The sequence below is a fragment of the Amia ocellicauda genome, chromosome 17, assembly GCF_036373705.1.
Source record: "Amia ocellicauda isolate fAmiCal2 chromosome 17, fAmiCal2.hap1, whole genome shotgun sequence".
Taxonomy (NCBI): Eukaryota; Metazoa; Chordata; class Actinopteri; order Amiiformes; family Amiidae; genus Amia; species Amia ocellicauda.
In genome coordinates this window covers 22798231-22807187 of record NC_089866.1, presented here as the reverse complement: position 1 = coordinate 22807187, position 8957 = coordinate 22798231, and positions in this window count along the sequence as shown.

Here is an 8957-nt window from a genome sequence, read left to right as displayed (position 1 = left end):
TTTTCTATTTATTTTATTTAGTAGTGGAGTTAATTGAATTATGAAAGATGGACTTGAAAGTGCACTATTGTGTTTTGAATTTCAGTCGCTTCATAATATTGCACGGTTGTTGTTAATTATATAACCCAAAGGAAAGAAAAGATCTGATCTTTTTCTTTTCTTTTTTTTTCTGTTGCTTTTGGAAGGAGGTATCAATTACTCTTTAAAACACCATTAGACCCCAGAAAGAGCATTGTTCCATGTATGCATGATCTAGTAATCAAAAAGTATTAACAATAGCATATTCTTCAGTGGGCATTTTCCTGGTGGTATATGATGTGATTGTCTGGGTTTCTATGACATTTTATATGAAGGATGTAAGATATATGAGCAGTGACAAATACAGAGCTCCACTGCGGTCTGGCTGCAAAGGTTACAATGTAGGCATCTATTTCATGTCAAAATCAATGTATCTTCATTGCAATGAGCATCATTTGCCAAAAAGGGATATTGTTTCTTTTGCTCTTAAATAGCAGCTTTCATCCAATTTGATATGAGGTGTTTCATTTAAAGTCATAGGTGGCAAGTGTTTGTCTCTGGCTGAAGGCAGAATGGTTCAGAGTGTCTTGGTTAGTTGCAGATGAGTGGAAAAAACCCAAAGGAAGACAAAACAAACAAACTGTTTTTGGGATCAGCTGGTACAGGTATGTATCTCCTCAGAGTTTATTTTAAAACATTTTTGGATTTCCTTAACCAGCACAACACTTGAGCAAAGTTATCAGCAGTGTCTGAATCAGCGTTTTTGGGGACTTTGTTGATGTCCAATGCATGAAGTTCAAACACGATTACAAGTATTACAAGGTATTTTTTGAAAAGTATAATGAAAATTACTAATATTATGTAAACATGAACATGAGTGCTATATTTATGATCGTTAATTATGCAAAACAAAAACAGGTCGGTTTAGGACTACAAAGGTAACTAGACCAGCAGTGTTTTATTAGCCCCCCCTAGTGGTGAAAGACGTTGAACCAGTCCAGAACATTATACACAACTTAAAACTGTTTGAACATTATCACTTATATATTAAGCAATAGCTTTGTCATTATTTCTATATTTCTATAAATGATTACATTTTCATCTTTTTTGATACGTTTGTTTATAAGTCCTTGAATCAAGATGAATGTCCCCCAGCGCTTCAGCCCAGAGCCCCAGAACTCAATGGATTCCTGCCTGGTCCTGTCAGGTGCGCATTTAATGACTTGAGCTGTCCCTTCCACAGGGGGTCTCCCCAGCTGGCACCTGCACATTTATATCAACCACAACAAAGATGGCTGGTCGGCAGCCGACCTTTCTCCAAAAAGAAAGCACTTTGGACAAATTACCTATGGGAAAAGACCGTGAGGAGCAGAAGCAAGTGGTCCTTGTTAATTAAGGACAGATTTAAAAATTGGTCCAGGTCTTCAAAGAAAACACTTGGCTCTGTAAAAAAACACATTAAAGTCAAGATCGAGCTTCAGGGGGTTGGGGGTGGGGTGTAAATAGAAAGATAGGTCAACTCATCAGCCCATAAAACCGAGTTTTTAAAGGCCAGACGGAAAACGAAAGGAAGAGAGAAACGACAGTAGTTCCCACTTGCCCAGAAATCACCATAGTGTATTTGAGGAGTGCTCTTCCTTTGTCAAGTCTGTGTGCTGCCAAATGGTATGTTGTGAAATCAATCTCCAGGCCATCTGCAAGATGCTTATGTGTTCGGCTAGCTAAGGATCCCCCATATTGTCCGCAACATACTTGATATTGCTGCCTCCAGTGTACTTCGTGTTAGTGCTAACTCCTCTACAAACAAACTCATCTGCGATTCTAGTACATATTATGACATTTTGAGCCAACTGTTTATTGGCAGCATTGATGTTGCTTTGTGCTGAAGACTGGCACCTGTACCAATATAACATAAAGCTGGGAGTATAATAAATTGCTTCACGGAAAAATACTGAAGACAACATGGTACGGCTTGTTCAGAGTCTTGACCTCAAACCCTATAGAGCACCACTATAGAATATTTAATAATGTCGGTGGCTTTGATTCTCCTTGCAGAGTTTATCACTTCTATAATACCGATGGCAACAGAGAAGCGCCAAGGATCCCACTTTGGTTCTGAAAAAAAAAATCTTGTGTTTCCTACAATTTGTAAAGGTTATTTAGTCAAACGATGGTTGCCCATTCATTAATATGGCTCATATTAACTGTGTATTATGTTACATTAGTCAATTTAGAGATTATTTTAGTATTTATGAACACCCATTTATTTTGTATTTCTTCTGTTGCCCCAGTGTTTGTGGTAAAACAACAAAGTGAATCAACACCGGGATGTAGAGGAACTGTGCAGCACATTCATTCACTGTTCTGCCACCACAGACCGCAAAAACAGTTGTTACGTTGGAACGCCAGCTGTCCCTCTCCCTGGAGCCCAGCGTGAGGGCACTCTCTTTTGTTGCCTGGTTGCTGCTTTTCCTTGTTCCTCAAACAGGTGTGCTGCGGCGTATCAACATCTGTTTGGGTTTCCACAGCTGCCGCAGCTGAGAGGGGGGGTTTAGCCGGTGGGGGGAAAACCCATGAGGTGGATTTTCCAAATGAGTCAAACTTAATAGAATGTGTTAATTGTTAACACAGACCCACAGGGAGCTATCTCTGACCCAGATACAGTCTAATGAGTACCTGGCCTCTAATGTTTCATCTGCCATCAACAAAGAATCGGATTTCTCAGAGACCCTTGTGATGTCAACGGCACCGTGAAGCTTAATCAAGATTGTTAGTGTAACCACCCTTGTACCCATCTCACTGTCTATCCTCGTGTCAAACAAATCATGTACAATAAAATCTGAGGACTAAAGGAAAGCAGGAAGAGCTCCAACCACCTGAAGGTGATGATTCTGGTTTAGGTGTTGTTGAGTTTGAGGATGTGATTTATTTTTGGGCTCATCTCCAGCAGGTTCTTGCAGAGCACTGTACTGCATCCTTGGTAATTAATGTTTTTTTCCTGCTTGTGCTTTTCTTCCCTTTCATATTTTTGTAGCAGAGAGGAGCATTGAAGGTGTCCACTTTTCTCAAAATCCAAATCTGATCTGCTACACAGACATTAAGCCCTTGAAGATGGGGCTACACTGTTCCCCCTAATAGTTTTAGCCCAGGATTGTTTGTTATGGGAAGATGCCTCCTTGACACAACAAGATAGCATTAAGACCCTGGAAGCTCAAAGCATGAGCATTCTGAACAATACTTGAGCAATAGAGCCGGTCCATGTGGTCTCGAACATTTGATAGATGACTGCGACTGCAGATGAAAGCTGAAAGCTGATTGGCTGTTAGCACACAATCGATTTCTGTTTATTGATGGGACTGATGTAGACAAAATCCAAATAGAAAGTACTATGGTTAATATTACTTTTACACTGCTTATTGCTAACCAGTAACAGGTGTTTGACAGCCATGTATTCATTTTCCACATTTTAATTTAGAAAGCCAGACTTTTTATCCTACTTTAACCATTGGATTAATTTATTTTTCATCATTGCCTATGACAGTGAAGAGGACTGGTTTGCAATGAGAACATTTTCCTTCTCCTGAACACTCCTACAGACAATGAAATGGGTAAACAAGCCTGTTACTAATAAGACTGGATGTGTTTGCCCTGCTGGAAACAATCAAAATAACATAAATGTGCAAAGTGACACCAAATGTACTGGTACAGCTGAAGACAAAAGAGCTTAGCGGGCATTATTTTATTAAGACTTCATCTGATACCCAAACTGTGGGTTGCAAACATGTTCCATATTTCGCAGCAGCTGCTCCTTATTAAACCTCTTTGTATTTGAAGGATTGTGTTATGTGTATAAGGATTGTTTGTGGATGTAATCAGAGTGAGATGAATTAGGAATTCCTCACTTTATGTAAATATATAATATATACAGTACAGGAAGGTCTTAGTTTTTTAAGGCTAGTAATGGAGGTAGTGTTGCATGTCACCGTAAAGTGTTTAATACAGATTCACTAAACAGGTCTAACCCCATGTTCCACCTGGGACATATAGTTAGTTGTTTGCCTCTGTACTTTTCTGTCCGTATTGATGTAGATCTGTCCCTATAAAGTAATAAAGACTTTGTAGGCATGAACTGTCATTTTCAGAAGGCACTCATAAATGCACCACTGAAAACCCCAACAGGCAAACCAAACAGGACTACTCCTCTAACTTGAACGTCCCAGAGACTATTAGCATATCCTTGCAGTCATGAAGTCCCATTAAATAGGACTGCACCACTAATAGCTCACTACTATTATAACAAGAAAAACTGGACAGTTCATTTGCTATTCTGTTGTCTTCCGTGGTTTATTTTCCTCTTATAGATAAATGTGTGAGGATACAGGAGGCCTATAGTTTGTCCAAAACAACATTACAAAATACATATTTGTACTTTACATGATTGACATGTACTTTGCTTTGGAATGAAAAGCTGAAGTAATGCACTACATTATTTAGATTAAATATAGATATAATCTGAATTGTGTATGATTTCCCCATGATTTAATGGCTTCACCTTTTCATTGCTCCTTATTATTTCGGAAGGTCTGCCTTCAGTCTGCCTTCTTACTGCATGCATTCTTCACCTCCTCTAACCATTTTTTTGCAAGTCAATACACTTTTTTTTTGGTTTCATTAAGTATTTTAGGTCACTGAACTTTTTCTTTGATGTCATATCATAACTTTTCATAAAAGTCTTTATAATTGAAGTGTGATTTCACTGCTGCAGTGAGATCATTTTGAATGCAGCGCTTGCAGTAGTGAGACATTCATCACTTTTTGGTGATTGTGACCATGTGACCATGAATCCTGGATTTTACACAGCATCTTTCAAATGTTCTGGTCTGTTTGAGAAAGGCTTGGTCTCATGAGTAACCTTTGAGTTAACAACAATGTATTAAATGACAAACCATAGTACTGAAATAAATCCTGTTCTCTGCTTATCTTACAGGACTCAAGCCATGAACTTTAAAACAATGCCTTGTGCGAAAAAAAAGTGTGCAGATTAATTGAACTGAAAGATTAGCATCCGTTATTAGGAATCGGAACTGCAGACAAAGTCCAGGAAATTGTCAATCCAATTACAAATAATGCTTTTTTTGTATTTAACACATAAATAAAGTCATGCCACTTTAGCTGGCAGTAAAGAAACAGTCAACAGGGCTGATCCCAAAAACTGGCCTGCTTGACTTATGACTCTGATTTACAATGGAAATGGTATTCTGTTTAAAAGTTAAGGACAACTGCCAAGCACAACAGACTTCACGTCTGCGGCAACAAACGTTTTATAACCTAGTTAACTGTTAGGAAATAACAAATGCTATAATCTTAAAATCCAACCAGGATCCCGAACGTGCCCTGGGTTATTGCACTGGCTTAATTCATTGTAAAGGAAAGACGAAAAAACAAGGGGCACGGCAGCTCTCTGATCCCCTTGCTTATGGCAGTGCTAATTGAAGAAAAAGACACCTTCAATTACAAGCTGCTTTGAAAAGACTCCAATCCTCCTCTTGCCGTGTTTTGTACCCGTGTCAGCCCCTTTTAATAAAGAGCCCAGATGCCTTTTCAAATGCAAACCAGACCTGTGGCGCAGCCCTGCCGTGGAAAGATCTGTGTCCAAATCCTGCCGGCTTCATAAAAGGCTCGAAAAACTGAGAGATTAAAGCTTGCCCTGGAGGAAGCAATTATGCTGTAGCCCCTTCAGGTTTTTTTTTCCTGGTATGACCTGCAGTAACCCCACTGACCAGTGACCACAAGAAAGTGCCAAGGGACCAAGGGAGAACAGTTCAGCACTGGTGTCTGTCAGTTAAACCAGACCCTGTTGTGACAGTATAAATGGCCTCCTCGTTGTTCTCCCTGTTCGATAGTCTCCACCTGTACTAATACAATTTTTAAACTGTGATACGGGGCCTCTTCAATTAATAATATTAACTAGACAGGGCTTTCATTTAATCAGCACCACATGGCAACATATAACCTACATTATTTATGGGATATCTGCAGATTGGAGCATAACATTAATGGTGCTCATTTGAGATCTGCATTGTATCATGTTGAGGGCAGACAGTCCTGTCACTTTTTGACAGGTGCATAAACTTTCCTTAACCCATGCGCCTGCTTGGTAACTATTGGGCCAGTTTTCCAAGCAGGTGAATTACTAGTCACAGGTCTCTGCTTTGTATGGAGACGAAAACGGCAAGACTCATACAAAGTAGGGCTGTGTCACTAATGTACGTCACACGCACTTCTCTGATGCATGTGCTTTTTATTTGCTCACTGCATTTCTTCAGCTGTTGGGCTATGAATGACTGTGAGAAAAGATTTGAGGGGGACACTGCATGATGCCCTTGACCCCTTTATTTTCTTCAGTTTCTTACTCTCTTTCCTCTTAAAAAAGCTTTTATTGTGATATACTAGTATGTTCCCAGTACGAAAGACAATGGAAGGAGAACAAAATAAAGAGACGACAGGTAGAACACACATGGAAGAGGAAATGAAAATAAAGAAAAAACAAATCCCACAACACAGTTACTTCTACCGTTCTACCACAAGCAGCCAGTGTGTGCAGTGTACCAAATAAAATAAATGCTGTGCTCTGAGATTTATGTATGTTGGTGTCTTCAGTCCCCAGCATGTGGTAGAGGACCATACACTGGAGCACCAGACTTTTCTTTGTATTCGCCTTCCTGTGTTGGTTGACCTCAGAGTGCATTCACAGACTCTGAGCCTGCTCCCTCATCCCTTTGTGAGCAGGCCCTCAGGAATGCGAAGTGTGTGTGGGGGGGAAGATATATATCACCTTGTGCACGTCCCCTGTCTCGCCCCTCCAACACAAACACACACACACACACACACACACAGGAAGTGTGCAGAGCCTGATAATTAATTAGTACAATTAGCAATGCTTTGAAGACCGATTCGGGTCAGTAAAGACAGTCAGTAAAGAGCTGTCCTCTCTTTGTTACAGAAGGCATAAAAACCAACCAGACAGGTGCGTCACTGAAACAGCCCAGCCCTGGAGGGGTTTACAGATATTGCCAGAGTTTGTCAGGTGGCTAGGAAACTGTATGGATAACTTTTTTTAATTTGTATTTGTAGTAGTCTTTTTTAAGAGCCTTTTTAACATTATCCATAACTCCATTCTTCGCTGTAATACTTTTTATTTTGAGGGAAACTAGTTTCTATATCACTGATAAACAAATTCTTGCATCCCTGCTTAACTGCATTTGCCTTTATTGCCATGTATCACAATACAACGATTCGCCAACGCGTGCCACACACAATGATGCTTTTTCAGTCTGCACTTTCGGAGAATGCAAACTGCAGCCACTTAGCAATTTAGACACAAAGAGAGCAATAGGAAAGGCTTTGTCTATTTTTTTTTTTTTTTGCCTTTTGGCAATGCAGAGTGCCTCCAGTTGCTTAGTCCATCATTTAAAATAATTGCTCTACATTTAAGGATTAGAAATGGCAGAGGAGGGACAAGTGTGCTGGGCACAAATACTTCACAAGACTTCCTAAGGAGGCTATGGCTACTGGGAATAGCAGCCCCTGGGCAGGAAAATGACAAACAGTCATTTAACAAATTAGATTTTCCATTGCAATTCACAAAATAGAGGATCCTGTGAAATGCATGGAGGCGCTGCTGGATTATTATTTCTAGTGGTGTAGGATGTGAAAGTTCATTTAGATTTTATTTTCATACCTCAGCTTAACTCTTTGTAAAGTGCCATGGTCATGTTGCCTTTTTTGGATCTTTGTCATGGAAATGTTTCATTATACAATACCAGTTGGGGGCTGGGCTGAAAGAACACTTGTGTTATCCCTCATGAATGATTATCATTGTCTTTTACTGTTTTCCTGCATATTATAGTTTACAATACTAACTTTATAAGCATTATGGATTGAAATTATGGTAAACCCTTAAATAAATTAAATGTATTGTTAAGCCTGTAGATCAGGAAAAAGGAGAAGGGTTTAAAAGCTAAACAAATAGATCCTATATTATGACTTTGTAATTTACCTGTTCAAGAAATACTTTTTGTTTTCAGACTGTTAAACAAATAAACAAACTTCTTTCTGGATTTTTAATGCAGTGGTATTGAAAACTGAATTCCTGTTAGCAATATATTAATGGAATATCAGATCCCCTTTACTCCCCCTTTTATTGGCACTCTTTCTAAAAGTGGGGAACATCTGCATTTGGTCACAGAACCAAAAATGGAAAACCCCTGGTGAAAAATATGTGTTTTGTTTGTCCCCTGGTGTCCCTGAGTATGCATGCATAGCTACTTTATCTATGTATGTGTCTGAATTTGCTAATCTGATCAGAAGCACTGTGGTGGAGGGGAAAACCCTCATCTTTTCCTGTTTGACTGGCTGTTTTCTTTCAAATTAATGTTTTTCATTTTAAAGTAAACACTGTACATCTGCCCTGGCAAAAACACAGAAAAAGTGATTTATCTACAGACTGATGATTGTATTTAGCCCAAATAAGGAGGAAAATATTTGATCTAGATTTTTTGTCATTTATATAATCCTGCCCATTGCAGAGTGTATCAGAGACTCCAATGGCCAACAGAAATTTCCCCGGATATTATGAATCAGTTTCTACTGTAGCCACAGTTATCTTGTCTGAATTGTTGATAAAGTCTTAAAACCATAAATATTTGGTGACTTATATTTTAAATTGTATCGTTTTGTTTAAATAACCTGTGACAATTTTGATTTTGTTTTGAAAGTTGAATCTTGGAGAAATTGTTGTCATAAATGGCAGCTTGACAAAAAAGTTCACAGCAGCTTTCTTTAGGTTGTTTTGGTCTCCAAGCGCCATCAAGTGGTGAGAAGTACAGTACTTGCCTGAAACTGAAATAGAAGAAATAAAAACATTTATGAAATGAGGT